We start from the raw sequence: 19,771 nt of genomic DNA, 5'->3' as shown, positions 1-19,771 counted from the left end.
AACAATTAACTGCGAACTAACTCAGATTGTACACCTAACTTAGTGATTGATTTAGGTGAGACAAAATCTGCTCTGATGTGCTACTGTTCATTTTGTGTGCTGACTCCATCCTTGGAGATACTCAAGAGCTGTCTGGACATGGTACTGGGCAGTCTGTTCAGGGTCAGTTTTCTTGAGCAGGAGGTCTGGAAGATGACCTCCAGAGGTCCCTCCCATTCTCAGCCATTCTATGATTCTGTGCCATCTTACGTAAATAAATAAATGAATAAATATTGCAAGTAGAAAGCAGCAATATTTGTAAAGAGAAAGGTGGCCTAATAAAGCAAATAATATAATTTGTGTATAAACTTTTTGAGCCAGTAGTAGCTCTGGCTTCTCTGCTCAACCTTCTTGGTTCTGGTATGCTTTTGAGTACTGAAAGATGGGATACTCACGAATTAGCTGGATGTAGAGCTACCTAAATAATCCTGATAATAAAAAGGAAGAAAACCTACATGGCTAGCAATGGCGATTGTTGCTTAGATTTGGCCTGGTGTGTACCTCCTTCTGTTGAGGTTGCTTAAATCCTGGAAGCCAATAGTTTACAGGATACAGAATGTTTAAAGTATTCTCTCTGTTTGTCTCCCTTTCATTTTCCAGGCAGAGATGCCTTGCTAGGCCTTCTGCAGTGCTCATGCTACCACTGGCTCAGGTTCCCCTCTGTATTCCAACTCTTGATTTCTGCACCATGCAGTTGCATATTTCCCTATTGCACAGGGATTCCCCATCTCATCTCCCATCACACTATTTTGTTTTCTCTAAAAAAATACATTTTTATTTACAAGGGCTGAGAGGAAACTCTAGTAACTTCTAACTTGGAAGGTTTTTCTTCTTGGTAATTTGCATAAGTAGGCAGGTATTGGACAGTAGTCCAGTGAGATTATCAGAGGTGCATTCTAGATTTTGGTTCAGGTGGATTTTCTAAGCAACTGTGTTGTCAATATATATGGAAAGGGCATATTCCATCAGTTTGCTATTTAGCACTACGAGCATATCAGAGAATCATGGAGTGGCTGAAGTGGGCAGAGTCCCCTGGAGGCCATCTGCTCCAACCCCTGCTCTAGCAGGACCACCCAGAGCAGGCTGCCCAGGACCATGCCGAGGTGGCTTTTGAAGATCACTGAGAAGGGAGACTCCACAGCCTCTTTGGGCAGCCTGTTCCAGGGCTCAGTCACCACCTGCACAGTGAAGTGTTTCCTGATGTTCAGAAGGAACCTCCTGTGTTCTAGCTTGTGCGCATTGCCTCTTGTCCTGGCACTGAGCACCACTGAAAAGAGCCTGGCTCCATCCTCTCTGCACCCTCCCTTCAGGTATGTATACACTTTGGTGAGATCCTCCCTGAGCCTCCTCTTCTCCAGGCTGAACAGTCCCAGCTCTCTCAGCCTCCCCTCAAAGAGCTTCATTATCTTGGTGGCATTTTTTTTAAAAAATAAAATTCCTATTGTCATCCTTCTGTTAAAATTCTGCTATCTAAATTCTCTTCCAGTGGTCAATAAAAAAGGCAAAACAATTCTCTCCTAATGCTCCCAAGTGGACTGTGCTCTTAGAGAACTGTCCTCAACACTGCTGCTTAAAAACAAGGCGTTTTGAAAGACCATTTCATTTTTGAGTATCACTGGCGAACTGTCCGTATGCAAATGAGTGGAACAGCAATTTAACTGAGCACACCTCGTTATTGTTCACCAAATTCTTAAATAATAGGAAATAGAAAGGAGTGCTTCAGCAGATTCCTCTTCCCCACACTCTGAAAGTAAAACCACAAAGTGTAATTTATGGCAAATGTACAGAGATACCTCAAGAACAAGGCCTGTTGTTTGCTGAACAGTATGATAGAAGTAAGCTGGCTTGCATGTATCTTCCTCTTCTTTATATTTCAAGGTTTTTGATACTTCATGGAGAATATAATCTTGGATTTCAAAGCCCTGCATCCACCCCCTTGCAGAGATGTTCTTCAAGCATGGATTTGTGCCTGACTCTAAATACTTTATCCCTTCCCTCTTGTTTTCCCCAGTGCATGCAAATTATTCTTGCAAATGACTGTCTTTGGGAGGCGTATGTGGCTGGTTTGGTAACGGGACTGGAGACAGTTCTTCATGAAAAAGGTAGTTGGACTGTATCAGGATCAATGCATCAGGAGTGCATTGGTGGCTCATCTCTGTGGCAAAATGAGGAAAGGCTGCTCCTGTCAACCCACCCTTTCCTAGGTACAGAAGTCTGTGTGGGTACCAATTTTGAACCTCATGGGCTGCTTATATGTGTTTGAGGCACTCCTTTCTCCTCAGCAATTGAAGTTCTACAGATCCACAGATAATATAATAGCAATCTTGGGCTTCTGTCAACAAAATCTGCTGGAGATTTGCTCTTACAAATGATGTAAGAGGCTTAGCTTAAAATGCCTTAAGTAAACTTGGTATAACCAGTCAGCACTTGACCTGGCAGGTGTACATGGAACTGAGCTGGTGACAGAAACCATCGTGGTGTGGGAAATGCAACTGCAGTCTGGGGATGTGCAGTGGAAGCAGCTTCCCTGAGCCCGCAGGAAACCCAGCCAGGGAACAACGGATGCTGCTGAAATGACTGCAAGGAGAACAGCCCCTTCCTGGTCCTCTCCCACGATCTCCCCTGAATTAACCCTAACGTGCAGATAGGTGGCACTGTGTTCTTGGAGATGTCAAAACCAGAACTCCCTTCTATGAGCAGCCAGGAGAGCATGGCACTGTTTGCAAGGACAGAGGTGCTGTTCTTGGTGATCGAGTCCTTGGGTGTTGCAGCTTTAATAATGTATATCAGATGGTCGGTTTTGTTTGGAAAAAATAAATACTTCTGGGCTACGTATTTATTGTTAAATATTCATAGGTTACAAAGACTGCCATGTTTCACCCCAGACTGCTGCATTTCATTTGAAGATGACACATTCATAGAGAGGGGAGAGTTCTGGTAAAAAGTGCATCTACAGCAGAGGGATCTTACCAAGTTCTGATGATGTCTGTACTGCTACATAATTGCAATGAGGGAGTTACATCTATTTGATAATGTCACTTTGCCTACAAGCTGCTTGAACTAATGAAGGCAACACAGCAGAATTGAAGCCATCTTAAAGATAAATGGCCAGGCCCTTCAGTGGTATAAAACAGTTGTTGATCTACTGACAGCAATGAAGCTACAGTTTTCTGGTTCACAGCTTGTTAGATTTTTGAAAAGCATGAGGTACTAAGGGGGTTGAAAACAGTTAAGCTGAACTACAGGATAAGGATGTTTTATTTGGTCATATTCCATAAAAAGTGTAAGTGAAGTTTGTGTCTGTTTCATTAAAAGCAAATGTTTATAAGATTTTTCACGTGTGCTACTAACAATTACCACTGGCAGTTGATACCTTCATGTTTCTTTCCAAGCGTTTTTTCACATAAATTTGCTTCAGACTAGTAGTAAATGGAAGGTGATATTTGGATTACATTACAGTAATTGATAACAAATCCGTTGGACTCCCTTCAGGGATGAACAGTGCACAGACAAATCTTGAGAAAATACAGGACTACTGTTATTCAGTGGGATTATTCATGAAACATATTCTAGGTGACTTTTCAAGAAAATATTGAATCCTCAAAATATATTCTATTTTTATTTTATGTCACAGGCTTACTCAGGTAGGGTGCTTGTTTAATTGCTTGATTATTTTTTAACAACTGTATGCAACCTGAGCAGGTCCTTTCATAATATGCAAATATCTGCTAAAGGATAGTGAAAAGTTCATGGAATTTAGTCTATAAGAGAAAAGGCTTAGAACGAGCTTGACTTTAATAACCTGCATAGGGAGAAGTGATTTAGAATTTCATTCTGTGATTCAAGGACATCTGTGCACTGTTTCCAAGGGGTTCACAAAAAAAAAAAAAAAAAAAAAAAAAAAAAACAAGGCTACCTCCTGTATACTTAGACTTTTTCTGCAGGTGTATTAATCTCCACAGGAAATTTTTTAGGATTCCAGAAACTGAGAGAGGTTGAAGGCTGCTGACTAGCCATTGAACGGGCTGGGAGCTAAAGTCAGCTAACAGCAAATTGGAAATAAATTGCAAAGTTTTGGTTTGTTTGAAATAGTAAGAATAATTAGATGTTGCGGGTGCCCCATCCCTGGAGGTGTTCAAGGCCAGACTGGATGGGCCTTTGAGTGACCTGGTCTGGTGCAAGGTGTCCCTGCCCATGGCAGGGGGTTGGAGTTAGATGATCTTTAAGGTCCCTTCCAATCCAAGCCATTCTGTGATTCCATGGTTCTATGTTGAGTTGGCAGATTGTCCATATTTGCTTTATGTAACCTTTCTGAAGGATGTGCTTTAATTCACTGCAAGTTGCTGCTTTGCTTGAGGAAAATTCCCCTGCCTTTCCTGTGTAGGAGGCAATATTAGATTATCAAAGTAGCTTATTCTGGCCTTAAAAGCAATTAATCCATGCTCAGCTCATTTTTATCATAGTCTTTGAGCAAGTTACATACCACTCCTAGGGTGTGGCAGCGGAGCAAATAAGATGATTTGCTCCATTTCCAGAGACCTGACTTGGCACTTTCCTCCAGACTTACGCTTCAGGCTGTCTCCATGTGACCCAGCTGTTAGCAAGTGCCAGGTTTTGGAGCTTCAGACTCAAGTGTCCAATTCTGATACTAATCTTGTCACTATTTTTCCTGTCATTTGTCATAAACAGTGGTGTGCCCCTCTAAGTCTGATGGGCCATTTGACATTTTTGATGTGGTTGTGTGTTTGACTGTAGTCATCTCAGAATTATGCCTATTTCATTAGGAGAAGACTTATGAAATGCTGATATTTTTGTTGGCAAAATGGAAAAATATCAAATTTAAAACAACTGAAATACCCAAGCATTTTAACATGTTTCTTTCATTAAAATAGTTTAAAAAGAAATTATTTCTGAAGAAAAAAATATAGATCAAGACATCATATGAAGAAACAAAATGAAAGACACCCTATTTTTATCTCATTGATAAAGCATGTAAAACTATTACAGAAAAGATTATAAAACTCCAGTAAGAGTTCCTGGAAATGTGTGGCTGTGGCAAGAATCTTAAGACACTGATTTTTTAGATATATGTCATGTGTTTACAATGAATAAAATTAAGATTCATGGCATATGTTTTTCAGATGTCAAAAAAAATCAGGGAGTAAAAGGTTTAAGCCTTTATAGCAGTGTTAATTACACAATTCCCTTTTAAACTACACCTAGGAAAATAATTTATGTATCTGGGAAAATATTTGAGTTGTGGAATATCACAAAGTTTTATTAGTTTCATTAATTTGGCAAGATTATAAAATAGACAACTAAATGAAATCTATGAACTAGGTGGCAGAAATGTTTTATTCTTTGGTTCTAAAAAGCAGGTGCTTGAACTGAGGATATAGAAAATCTAATATCTAAAAAGCAATATCAGTTTTATGAGGTGACAATAGTATCTGGAAAAGCAGAAAAAAAATACCTTGCCTTCTCAAAATATAGATCTGAGGGGATGCAGCCCAGATCAGGTTAATCAAAATATGATCAACCATCCTCCCTGTCAGTTACACTGTAAAGCCGAAACAAAGCTAAAAGCAGCAGTGCAATCTAAAATAATACATCTTTTATGGAAGTGAACAAAAGTCTTATAAAACCAGGATGACAGAAGACCCTTCAAGAAAATAATTTTTTTTTTTTTTTAGAAACTAAAATACTAATGACTCCTTACCCTTCAATGAAGAGCCGTCTGTACTCTTCAGTACCCTTCAATAAGGAGCAAAGTAATGAATAACTGACTGTAGTTGCTCTCACAAAATTTTACCCATAGTAGAGCTTCTCCGAACATACAGTGAAGGAACTCTAAACCCACTTGGATAATTTGTTTCTGGTATGTTGGGCCAGTTAATTATGATGTACAATATTTGAAAAGAAAAAAGGTATAAAGCACTAACTCTGGATTCCCCCATGGCTTTAGAGAATGAGATATAGTTATTCACTGCAGTGATGGACAGTTGAAATAAAAATTATATAGTAATGCTAATGTATATTTTCCAAAAGGAGCTTATTTACAGACATTTTCAAGTCAGGTGGGACTGGTACGGTCAGAAGAAGACATCTGTTTTGATCTTGTCAATAAAAAAAAAAAAACATGTTTTTTTGTGCTGGTAATTTCTGCCTCAAACCACAGGTTTCTCTAGAGCAGCTCAGGACTTTTTTTTTTTTTTTTTTTTCTTCTGTTTTCTAGTGAAGTTGGTACAGAGAAATAGGACAGTGTGGACATTGGCAATACCTTTTCTATATCTGTAACTAACATGATCTACAAAGATGGCAACACATCCTGCACCTCTTGGTCTTCACTCTCTAGGGCTTCATTTGGTCCCTTTTGCCTTGCGTGGCTCTGGCCTTTGGTGTTTTGATGGAAATAATGTTGAGAGCTTCGTCTTCCTTTAAAAATTTTCTTGGGAGTATTTACACTGGACTCCAGTATCCTGGCTACTTAATTAGAAGATATCATACTTTCTAGACTTAGTTGTAGGATGTCACTAGGCCTTGGGATGATGCTGTACGTTGACACTAAGACCTCATGTAGGATGTCAAACTAAAAAGTCTCTTCTATGGTTCAGTTTCTTATCTTACTATTCTCCAGCCTCCCCAACCTATGTTTTATAATTATAGTTTCTCTCAAAGCAGTAGGGAAAATACATACATACGTACACATGAAAATGTGAACCATTTTTATACCACACAAAGTTAGAAGTTTTACACTTTCAGGAATTGCGCTGTTATCTATGCTGTAAGTGCTTGTATTTTCTTTGATTTCTGTTTTCCCCATTTTTTTTTCTGAAATTCCCACTGTTTTATAGGAGAAATATTTATGGGGCACAGCAGGCGAGTATGATTGCAAGTGCAGAAGAATGAGCAGACTTGCATCAGCAGGTCACTGTTGAAACCCACCCACAAGGGCTGGCAGCAGAGATTGCCTCCTAAGAAGTTGCATTGTTTTCCACTCAGTGAATATGCCACTAACTAATGGGAGAGAAATGTTGAGAATCACTTTCTCTGAGATTTATGAGCCTAGTTAATTGTTTTGTTTGCCTAATTTGTTGTAGGTGAATGGATAAAGTACTATTAATATTGAACTTTGAGCAAGAAGTTAAGGCCAGAATAGTCAAAAAGTTACTCATCTGCTTGGAATACCTCAATTTTGTACCAGGGAACAAAATCACATGGTCTTTTTAGAATGTGGATATACGTAACTCACTTCAGTTCAAAGTGGAAGTATGTAACACCAAGCTTTGTGCCAATATATTATCTGTTCCTACAATAATCTTCCAGATAGCTGTTTCTGCAAAATAGAAGTGTTTATATTTTTGTACGTTCTAGATACTCTGTCCAAGTTAAATATTTAAACAGACAACATGAAATTAGTGTTTATTACTTGGTCTCCAAAATAAAATGTATTTGATACAATGGAAGCATTTGGGACATTTATAAATCTACCATCAACGTCTAAATATCAGTTACGTGACATAATACCTAGTATTTACTATATGTTCTTTTTATAAGCTCATTGGGAATGGAAGTCTTCCTTCACTGTTCCTTCCTTGTTTAGAAAATATCACAGCTCAAGCAGAATGTAAACCTGTCTCATTCCAGAGACAGGTTTAGAGCACCAAGCTACAGCTAATCCTACAGCTGCATCCCATGAGGGCTCATACTCACCCCTTGGCGTCTCATATAGTTGTGCCCAGTTAGGATCCTACATGTTGAAATCACCACAAAGAGCACGATACCTCTCTGCTTCCCACCTACTATCTGCGTAGTGACCCAGCATCACCAGAGGGTATTGTTACGGTTAGCGTGAATCTCCTGCTTTTGCTCTGAACAGATGGCACGTCTCCAGGTACAAATTATGGATGTGTAATTTTAAAAATGTCTTTCTACTTTTTTCTTTCTTTCCTTCCTTCTTTCCTTCCTCTTCATCTAACCCTAAAAGAATATGGCAAATTGTCACTGGGGTAAAGCTTTCCAAAAGAGGCCCATTTTGCATTTCACTCTGAAGCACATCTCAAGCCAGAATAGTTGTTAGGGCAAGAAATATTCCTTGCCAGAGACATTTACAGGGGCTGTTCTGCCATGACTTGGTAGAACTTCACTCCAGAGTCTGAGACTGCCCAATGGTATTCCTGGTCAGTTGATTTGGAGACATGGCTTGGAATTAGCATCAATAATTAGATTCATAAACAAGCGTGGATACACCAAAGCGTATGCAACGTATCGAGTGATGTGTTCCTAATACTCGTTCTTGCCTGCTTCATATCGAGCAAATCAAGGTTTGTGTGGCTCTCCTTTTCTTCTTCAATGAGAGTTAGAGACAGAGTAGTGAAGCTCTTGGTCCTGGGGAAGAAGGTTGTCTTTGGAATAAACATCACGCTGAAAACTTTCCAGCCTAAGCCTTTCATTAATTTCTCTGTGTCATCTTAACAAATTTAAACTCTGTAAAAATTATGCTGCAAGTTCTCCCCACGTGTAATTTTTCCTCAAGTGAAGTGCATACCTTTCAAATTATAAACTTCCTACGTGTCCTAGGAAAATCCTCACTGTATAAATAATTGAACTCATCTGCTGTGAACACAAGTATTCTTTCTCCAGCAGTCTAAAATATATGCCTAAATACACATCTTGTTCTTAGTGCTTTAAATAGTAATTACTCCTGTGAAGTCACTGGAAGCCCTTAAAAGGATTTGACGGTTTCCTCACAATCTTTTCAGTGAATGTAGTAGCTGGGCTGTGCAGTGCTACATCCACTGATAATTCAGCAGCTGAGGAACTCAGCAAAGCCTGCTCCAAACTTCTCAGCTGTTGACAGGCTTGACTTGCTGAGAACACTGGTTAAATATAGCACAAGCGAGCTGAGCTCAACAAAGTCATTGCTGTAACACTGTGTGAAGAGACCAGAAGAGGGGAAATACAATCTGAGAACTAAACTGCCAAAGCCTAACACCACCTAGCAACAGTTGAAAAAACTTTTAAACAAAAGTCTGGGTGAGACACAGAGTATACCTCCTACTTCTCCTGCCTGGGATTTCTGCGAGAAGCAACTCAGTCCTCTGTTCTCTACCCTATTTCCTTCATTCCTTCAGCTGCTGGTAGACCTTGAAAAGTGGGAAAAGTTTCTCTCTTTGTGTTCTCCTGGGCTCGATCAGGCTACTGCTGTGGTAGTACTGTGGGACAAGCTACTGCGATCTGGCAGTGTAAAGGATCTATTCCTAAGTTCTTGCTGACAGGTAAGACTGAGCTAACCACTCTAATGAATTCTTTTTACAAGTGAGCTTCTTTGCTACTGATTATTGTCTGCTCCCTTCTATGACCAATCTTCTGCACGATTTGCAAGCTTTAGTAGATAAAAGCTGGGATAAATGTCTTGGATGTTTAGTTTAATGCTTTCATCACTGAAAAACGTTGCTCAAATAACTTTTACTGTTCTTAGAACAAGCGTAATCAAGTAGTTAGTAGTAATAGTTAAAAAAAGTGTGTGGATTTTGACACATATCTTGCTTATATCTGCTCACATGCTGACAGAAGACAAACGAAGATTTAAGAATAGAATACATATCACCCCTTACCAGTGATAGTTTAGCAGCTATTAAAAAACAGTGACAGCCTGTGTGATAAGTAAGAGGAAATAGCCGTTCAGTAACTGAATTCACTGCATAGTTTGTGACCTAGTATATTTGTACTTTTTGTGTCCTTAATAACTTTCAGTGCGCGGGCACACCTGGTACCTTTAGTACTACTCCAATAGCTCTTGGTTCTTCCTCTTGTACTTATTTATACCAAGAGAGTATTAATCTGTTTGATTGATTAGCTACATAATCTGCATAAGGCAACTTTCCTAAAAACTGACCTTATGTTTGTTATATCCAGGTGTGCTTGAGCTGGGTCTTTGTTTTTAAAGTGTTTGTTCCTTTTAGCAAAATTAATTAGAAATAAGTTCTCAGATCTTCTACTGTGACACCACAACAGAAGCCTGTGTATCTGTTTGAATAACCTGTGGTCTTGTAATGGTCATATAACTTAGGAGAGTAATTGCTCAGTATGATTTGCTTTGTCTAAACTAACAAAAGCTCTTTGGTCAATTGAGGAATGAATTTCCCTTGGTCTTTTAAACCCATTTTCTCCAAATAAAATAAATTTGTTATCCATTATTTTTAAATGATGCACTGATTATGAATTCATCTGTAATATGAATTTAGTTATGAAGGCAATGATTTAAAGAATGCACTTAACACGTGCAAAAATCCTCTCTGCAGATTTATGTAGAATTGTCTCAGATGAAAAATATTTGTCCTAAGGAAGGGACTGACTGAGTCTATGTTGACTGTCTACACTGTTTGACACTCAGTCTGCGGACTCAGGGACTGCCTCAGGAAGCGGAGAAAGTCTTGCTTTAGCTAAATCATTCTAGGTTCACCCCTGCATACTATGTAAATTACATCAATACCACATCTTAGCAATGATATGCTTGCAGATTGGATGAAACAAAATGCTCTGAAGCTACTTTGACCGGGTGGCTGAGAAAGTAACTGCCTGTGAAACAATAAGATAAATGAAGTGATAGGATGGGGAAAAATTCTTAAAAGCAAAAGTAATACAGTTTGCTTTTTATTTCATAGCAAGCGGCATCCTACTTAAGCACTAAATAGGAATATTTTTGGTGGCCATGATTTAATGTGATAATGATTACTGTGGAATTACTACAGCACTATGGTATCCCAAGTCTAAATCTCAAAAGGAAACTTTGGTATTACTTTTTAATGTAGACATATCCTGAGAAAGTTATTTTTTCATAAGAAAGCTGTACAATAAGAAATAAAGCTGAGAAAATATGATTTATACAGTTTTTGTCTTCTTGACATAAGAGTGAAAGTTTCTTATTTTCATTGAATTAATTTACAAATAAGAAAAACTGTGGAGGAATGTCAAACTTCACCTTCTGAATACATATGAATGACAAAATGTGGGAAAATATGCTAATTACCAACTGCTTTTTGGTTTCAGTTGTTGCTCAGCATGATATACAACTTTAAAATTTTAGTTTTCTTGTGGAATTTTTGCTTAGCAAAGCTTTCAAATGAAAAGGGGAAATTTATTAGCCTCAAAATTTTATCAAATGAAGAAACTTTGGAACGGTCTGATAGCAACTTCTAACATGGAGTTGTGGTTTTACATACATCTGTCTTCCTCTCCATTTCAAAATGGAGAAGGAGGCTAAAATTACTCTTCTCAACAGGTGTCCACAAAGAGGCTCTGAGATTTTCCAATCAGATCTGTGGAATATGCAATGTGGCTATTCAACAGATGGTTTCATTTTTGAAGAATAGCCAATTCTACTAATGATTACAGTGAAACCAAGCTCAATTTTATATCAAATCAAAAAGTAATTCAGGTCTTGGCAATATTCTCCTTTGTAGAGATTTTATTGGAAGACAAGCACACTCATTTATTTTCCCTCTTCTATATTATTTTGATTTTGTTTATATTCCCATAGCTGTGGAAAATGAATGATACCATTCATGGTGCTAAAGACTGTGTATCCCTCCCAATCTGAATCCACTTCCAGACTCTGCCTGTGGCTCATTATTCCACCTTCATTATAGCAATATTATAATTTATGACCTCTTTTAGCCAATCTAGTCACAGTTAAAGTCATCATCTTAACTGAGTATCTTGTCATCACCCCCATCTTTCAATCTCTTTATAGAACATCTGGTTCTTTTTAACACCAGATTCAAAGACTTGAAGTTCATCTTCAAGACTCACCACGGTTCTGCCCCTGCCTGTATCTGCTGTGATTTACCCTTACTCCTCCCACTTGTATTTGGTGGACAATTAATCACAACTGTGGTGTTAACTGGTCCATCCCCTATGCCACAGGTTTCAGTAAGCTTGAGACTGATCTAGTGAATAAATTCTCTATTGTGCCTCTCAGTGTAGCACCTGGTGCTACTGTCACATAAAGACTAAACTTCTCTACAAACCAAGCTAGGCTGACCGAGGCAGGACTCCTGAAGTTGTGTTTCCTGGTGGCAGTTTGAAAGTAAGCACAAGTATGTCGGAAAATCTCTACTTTTTCTAGCATCTCCTGTTTTGGTCCTCTGGATCACAACTTTGCCAGTGTAGTCATTTCCATACTGAAAGCTTTTTACTGATATAGATGTATCAGTAAAACTCCTGCTGATAGGAATTCTGTTGGCACAAATTTCCACACGTGCTTAATTTAAGGCTTTTGCTAATCTTATCTAACTCAGTTGATGTGCCCCCAGGCATAAATTAAAAAAGTGCCTCACAGTTGCACTGAGGCAGAGGCCAAGTGTATGCCACTGAATTCAAAGTGAGTTTTCCTTAAAGTTTAATAAGATCAGGTCTTAGTGTTCAATAATTAATAGACAAATTTCCAGTCCCCTCAAGAGCATTTACCAAAAGAGATCATCTATATTAGTCCATTTTTTTTTTTTGTCTCAAGAGACATCTTACTTTTTCTCTCGTTTCCTGTTTCTTCCCTTCCTTTCTCAAGGAGCTACTGTTGCAGTTTGCCATACTGTTTTAATACATAATCTGAATCTGGGGGAGGGATTTTGCCCTACTGCATATCCGAAATGCCATTTGGAGAAACAGCTATAATGTGTTTGAAGAAGCCATATAAAACAAGACAAACTAGGAAGAACTCCATCTACTGATACTTCCTATTTCAACAAACATATTTACTATTTAAAACCTGCCATAAGAACTGAAATCAAGAAGGAGAAAAATGTGCATGTGACAAGATAATGTTATCTGCTACATAGAAAAGTTTAAATGCTTCTTTGTAAGAAGCACAAGTGCCTGTACTTTTCGGTTTCACCATCTTATTCTGGTGGTTTTCTTTTTAGCTTTTTTTCTCTTAATTTCTGTCAGTGTTTCCTGCTGAAGGTTGTTTCCTGATTTTATACGTAATGCCAGCAAATTTCAGAGGTCACTTGTCATGTAAAACAGATGAGAAGTCAGAATTATCTAGGGCATAAAAGTTATTCTTGATACTGGATCTAATAATTAATATTTCTTAACTTCTCTTTTTATCACTTAGTAGCTAGTATTTGTACAAAGTTAGTGTTACTAGGAAAAAAAAAAAGGCATTTTTAGCACAGTCCTTTAATTATTCTTTGAGGTACTGGCATCCAAAGGACAGGAACAATTGTACCTGTTTCCTGTTGAGGAGAGGCTATGAGAGTCTCTAATGTTGCAGGTTGTATGATGCCTAATGTATTTGTGAAAATCATGGCTCTAATGAATTACATAGTGTTCTTTTTTTTTTTTTTTAATCGAAGATGGCTTTGCCCTATCACTTTCATTCTGCTTATACTTTCTCCAAGTAAAGCATGCAAATGCTAGATGCAAAGGTGATATGTAAAATTACATAGATTATGATTGCCTCCAAAATGGTTTACACACTTTGCAATTACAGAGAATGAAACAATTCCTACAATTAAAGGCATGTATCCTAAAAGCACAATTATGGGCTATTTTGGAATTATTCTTCTAAAGATACACAGCTGTTAAAATATGTGATATATCCAGGGCTGTTTAGAGAGTGGTGTTATTAAGGCAATGAAATAGCATTACTTTTTTTTCTTCCTGTCCAGTTAATAGAAAATCACTATATGTGGTATGATAGAAATGAAAAAAAAAAAAAGAATTCCAACATCCGCATCCTTAATTTTATGGCTCTACGAGAGCTGAAGCTTAATCAGAAAAGTGCATACGTGTGTGCACATGTGCATGCTTTTTGTGAGAGCAGAAATGTTTTTTGGCATTACGGAATGCATTGCTGAAGGAGTGGGACAAACACATGCGAAGTACAGGGAAATGGGCTGGAGCCTGTACTTTTTCCCTTAAATGGGCAACCCGTCTAGTTGCTGTTAGCTGACACAACCAAAGGGGTGTGTGAATCTAAAGGATTGCTGTACGATGTCCAAATAAGTTTCATTTCAGAGATGATAAAGCTGCAATTAAAATCTTGATCATTTATTTTGTGAATAGACTCATCCAGATAGAAAGCAGTGGGGTTTCAGAAAAAGAGCAAACACCTGACTGGATTAGCAAAAAAACGTTTTGAGTTTGATTTATATACTTTAACAGCTCTTTAATACAGTAAGGATTGCTTTCTTTGCTTTTCCTTTTTGGGGAAATGGTGTCAAAGTGTATAATGTTTTGTGATTTATGTTGTTCAAAAAATTTTTCCAGTGCATGTGCAAAAGTAATATTTTGGAAGCTAAATCCGCTTTCTATCTGAAGTCCAGAGGGGCTTATATGTTGGGGAGGTGTGGGGAGTTATCTAACTAGTGCGTTATGGCTGTGGATAGCAAGAGCTACAGCTTCACTAACGAACTTTCAAAAACTGAGAAAAAGTGGATTCTACTGTAATAATAGGGAATTTTTAGGAACTGGTTTTAAGGCTGCTTCTTTAAAAAAAAAAGTAAAGGAAAATGAAAGGTCATGTATTCTTGGTAAAAGAATTTTCATTAGAGTTTATCAGACTGCTTGCATTTTTCAGAAAATATAAACCAAATGAATGCAACGGAAAGCAGGAGACTCTTAACATCAGTGTAATCGAACTGCTGCCAACTTGCCTTGTTTATCTAAGAGATCTCTGTGAAAATAAGGTCTTTCCCACACATGCATGAGTCATAGGATGTAATGGGGCTAAGCAGGCTTGCTTCAAGCTTTCTAATGCACGCATATCTAAACTAACCTGTTTTAGTGCCTGTTCCTGTAACTAAATGAGATCTAGCCAGACAACAGGAAGGGAGAAGTGGTGGTGAGTTCATGATGCTATTTCAGTGCAATAACCTGCATGCTTAAGGAAACGATGCAATTTCCATTTATTGGGAAAATTACAGTTACTGTGACAACAAATATACACTAAAGAAAACATACATGATTTATCCTCAAGTTCAAATTTGTGAAAATAGTAGATAGGTTATTCATAAAACCTCATACTATCCGGTTATGTTACTCAAAGTACATTCTTACTTTTAAAATACATAATTCAGATTCTTGGAAAAAATACTCATTTAAAAACCGTAAGCAAGAACATACATGAAAGGGTGGCAAGACACATGTGGCTAACCATGATTGGTTCAGTGTTGAGCTGACAAAAATAATAATAAAAATTAGGCATATACTTATCATGCTAAGCCTATTCAAATCCTTTGCCTGTGATTCATAATTACTCCCAAAATCTCACTTGTCCCACATGTTTAATCACAAACCACTTTGGATCTAAATTTTAAGGTAAAGTTTACAGGAGGTCTTCTGTTATATCTCAATTTTCCCGCTTTTATTATTCCACAAGGACTTACATGATAAAAGAAACCTGAATAGTATTTCAGTAGATAAGGATTTCAATTCCTCAATCTGGTTTAAAAAAAAATAGAGAAAAACTGACATTCTGATTTTTGACTTTGGGCAGTAGGCAGAAGGAAGGGAACCATGACCATGCTAGATGCCCTCAAGCATGTCAAACAGCACAGAACAAGATGTCCCTTCTGCACGGAGGGACACACATGGCACCAGAGCTTCTGAGTGCCAGGGAAACCATGTTGGTATGAGGCAGCTGGCAGTGGGAACCACTGTTGCTTTGAGTGGCAGAAACGAAAAAAATGGAATCCAAGTGACCAGAGATATCACATTGCAAACAGTAAAAGATGGAGTCACAGCTGAGTGTCCTCTGAATGGGAGCTGCCACTTACGGGATTCCAGGACCAGAATTTAAGTGTAAGGGAATGCCAGAGGCCATCCAGTCTCACTCAAAGTGGGGCTAGTTGTAGAGTTTGATCAGGTTGCTCAGGGCTTTGATTATTTTCAGTTATCTTAAGTGCTTTCAGGTCTCACATCCTGTTTGGTTCACAAAGTTTTGAACATGGCTAGCTGAGTAATATTTTGCTGGTGATGATAATCACCGTATTCATATCCATGTGCTGTAATACAAGATGACTGGAGAGATGGTTGAAAATAACATAAATCATGGTCCTTTGGTTGACACTTTCAGAATTGCAGAAGATGAAATATCTGTTGGTGTTTGTTTGTTTGTTTTGTTTTGTTTTGTTTTTGTTACGTTTCCTGTGGTATATCCTTAAATAAGCATAATAAGAACCAAAAATCTCATTTGTAATTTGCTACCCTAGTTTATATCAGCTATTAAAATGTACACCCTCCTCCTTCTCCATGACACATTCTGTTTCAAAGCCAAACATTTAGAATTATGCCATTAAGATGACACGTTTCTGCAAATGAATTCTGAAAAAATGTCAAGTGTACTTCATCGTTATGTTTTCAGCTAGTCCAATAAACTGAAAGACTGGCATAGAGATAGTAAAGAATAAGCAAATAAGGAAAACAGAGATTTTGAGGAAGGAAACCCTGGAGACTGCCCCCAGCTGTTGAGTTCACTTTTCTTACTGAAAACCTCTTTCCAATTGTATCCTAATCAGGAACATTGAGCGATACACTTATGGCAAACAAGATTCCTAGGTGGACTTCTGGTTAACCTGGGAAGAGCTTAGGCTCTTTTTGGTCTAGAAAAGCCCTTAGTTGTGGAAGCATCTCGATTTACCTGGTGGTGGTTACTGTAGCATAAAGCAAAGGCAAAGCAGTGGTCTTGTGGAACTCAAAGGGGTGGGACAGGCAGTCTTACCATACAGGATTTCTCACACCTATGGTACCTTTCTAATACGTAGAAACAGGTATTCTGTTTCTCTTTAGGGGGATCAGCCAGTAATATTCCTAAAACTGGATGCTGGAACTAGAATTTTGCCATCATCAGTAGAGACGAGTGGAAAAAGCCAAGGGAATTCTCACTGCCGGTGTTGTACAGAGGTCTTGGATCCCACTGTGTTTGGCTAGAGCAAACTCAGCACTTGCTACAGAGAAGAACTTGAGCTAATATCACATGCACACACAGAGGTCATACATATTACCCTTGGAGCTTCTTAAATACAGGCTGCCCAAATGAAACCATAGGGGTTAAGTTAGTGAGAAAGCTACTGTGATGTAGGAAGATGGGACCATGCTCTGAAAGACACCAGAGTGGACTAGGACAGACGAGAAGTGCTTCAGCACAAGGCCAGCAAGCGTAATGTTTTAAAGCTTAGGGCATCTAAATCACATGTTAACCAGATAATAGCATCTTTAATTACACTGCCTTGAATCCATATGGCCAGTGGTTTTAAAAGTAGTTTATGAGTTGGAGAAAAAATTAACTAAACTGATTTTCCTACTTTCAGAGAATACTTTCCTAACCACAACATTATTTTGTCTTAAACTAAAAGAGGATAGATTTAGATTATGCACTGGGAAGAAATTCTTCACTCACTGGGGTAGTGAGGCACTGGGACAGATTGCCCAGAGAAGCTGTGGATGCCCCATCCCTGGAGGTGTTCAAGGCCAGCCTGGATAGGGCCTTGGCCAACTTGATCTAGTGGGTGGCGTCCGTGCCCGTGGCAGGTGAGTTGGAGTTAGTTGGTCCATAAATCCCTTCCAACCCAAGCCATCCTATGATCCTATGATTCTGTGATTTTGGAACAGCTTTTATGAGAAAGATGGAGGGGCTACAATGTCAATAGCCTTGAGACAGAATTGATCTATTTGTAAATGGAAATGCAGGACAGAATTGTTGTGGTACATGAGAGGGCTCAGGAGGACATGTTCAGGGCCCGCTCTGTGAATGTGAAAGTTGCCTGGTTCTGGAAAAACAAATTCCCAGCAGTAATACCGGTTTCTTGTCCCTGCTCTGTCCCTGCTATGAGCCACATCACCTACAGCACCATGGTTCTCTGAGAACTGAAGTACCAGAAAAATATGTGAAGCTAGCTATGGACAGTGTAGTAAGTTTCTCCTTAGCTCCAGTAGTACAAAGGAAACACAGGAATGTATCAGGAATAAACTGAATAATCTATGAAAGTGTTCAGTAAATACCCTGAATGTAACAACAGTTTGTAGCAGCTTCTTAAGAAATAAGCAGGGCAGGAACACCAATTCTGCAGGCCACTACTGTCAGCTCAAAAAATCCCTCTAAGGCAGTAGCAAGTACCTAAGCATGTGGCAAGCGTGACTGCACGCAAGGAGAGTTAATTTAGATACCTCCAGCATTAGTTACATAAACAAAGACTAAATTGCAGTACAGGGAATAGACTGTAAGAGTGACAGGACATCCGATAGATTGCTTATTAATGAGAAACACTGGTAAATTCATGTTTCATCTCCAAAATATTTGTCACGTTTGAATTTTGTTGTTTATCCCTTTCACGTAGTTTTACTATAAAACGTCAGGTGTTAGATACATACCGTGGGGAGAAGAAGGCTGGTTAAATGGCTAGCTTTCACATCAGTGACTCCTTGTATGACTCCCAGCAAGCTATTTACTTCAGTACTTTTAATAACACCTGGGATGTTACAAGGATAAATATAGCAGTGACTTTGACACCCTGAGATGTTGCAGTATTGAACATCATGTCAACAGCTTTGAATAAGGAGATTTAAATAGCCTTCCTTGGAAACCAGATTCTACTGGGAGAAGTAGGAATAGCAGTTGAATTTATCTGAGTGACAAGAATATGTATTTTTAGAGGAGCTCTCCAGAGGGAAGCATAGCTGTGCCCTGACTTGTGGGTAGCAAGCAATTAGCCATATGCAGCAGAAAAAGGAAAGAGAAGGACCAGGGTTGTGACCAGGATGCTATGACAAGAAAAACATGCCAAAATAGGAGCCAAACTAGTGTCAATACTAAGAGGCTTCAAGAAAAAGAAGAACATTCCCTCAGATTCAGTTGTACCAAAAGTAATTCACAGGGCAGAGAAAGTGCTGTCAGCTCCTGGGGGTGTTATTTTGCCAAGAACTGCTACGGAGCTAAAGGTAACAGAAGTCCCCATGAGTACTAGTGGTATCGGTGGTGGCCTGTTTGCTTTTTTGTGTCAAAAGGAAGGGACAGAGAGTGTTCAGGACAAGCAGCCTGGTACAAGAGGGAGGGTGCTGAGGGAAAAAAACAATTTGGTGGGAAAATGTTGGTGCCTTTGAGGGAAGGGGTGGATATGTGGGGAAACACTGTCTGGCACATAGCTGTCCCAAATCAGCTGGTGGTGGGGCATCCCCAGAGCTGCCATGGGGATAAGGACAGGCCCCACTGACTGACTGTACTGGCTGGAGGAAGAGAGAGCTCCTGGAAAACAGGAGCAGCCTGCGGTGCTGCCTGGCTCCTGTAGGCCCAGCAGGTGGCTTGGGTCTCTAGGCCTGCCCAGTTGGCCAAAGCGATGGTAGCAGCTCAGACGGCTCTCTCAGCAACTGGCATTTTCAATAAGGACTTACTCTAGGAATTAGGTTAACATTACATGATTCATCTTTAATTAAAAATAGAGAAAAAATAGAAGAAAAACAAACAAACAAAAACAAGCACCACAGCCCTCACAGCTTCAGGAGTTGAAGGCTACAGGCTCTGGATCTGACACCAGAAGGCCACTAAAAAGATTCCACAATGTATTGCTTTAAAATCTCCTGAACCCGTGGCTTTTCAAGCTTGACTCAAAACTTTGTACAAGCACAATCGGCAATATCATTAGACAGGGGATTGAGTCTGGGAGCAGGAAGGAGTCCAACACTCATCTATTTGCCATGGCACACGTGAGGCAGGCCAAGGTTTGCAAGCACA

General features: G+C 39.0%; 1 protein-coding gene across 1 annotated transcript in view; it reads left to right on the top strand.

Moving 5' to 3' along the window:
• Nucleotides 1–8,826: 8,826 nt before the first annotated feature.
• The window catches only part of FILIP1 (filamin A interacting protein 1), a 106,224-nt gene continuing 95,279 nt past the window's right edge, over nucleotides 8,827–19,771 (top strand). The window contains 1 exon segment of the mRNA XM_040552350.1: nucleotides 8,827–9,317. The gene's annotated coding sequence lies outside the window, so the exon portion shown is untranslated.

The sequence above is a fragment of the Cygnus olor genome, chromosome 3, assembly GCF_009769625.2.
Source record: "Cygnus olor isolate bCygOlo1 chromosome 3, bCygOlo1.pri.v2, whole genome shotgun sequence".
Lineage (NCBI taxonomy): Eukaryota > Metazoa > Chordata > Aves > Anseriformes > Anatidae > Cygnus > Cygnus olor.
This window is presented reverse-complemented; position numbering and strand designations above follow the sequence as displayed.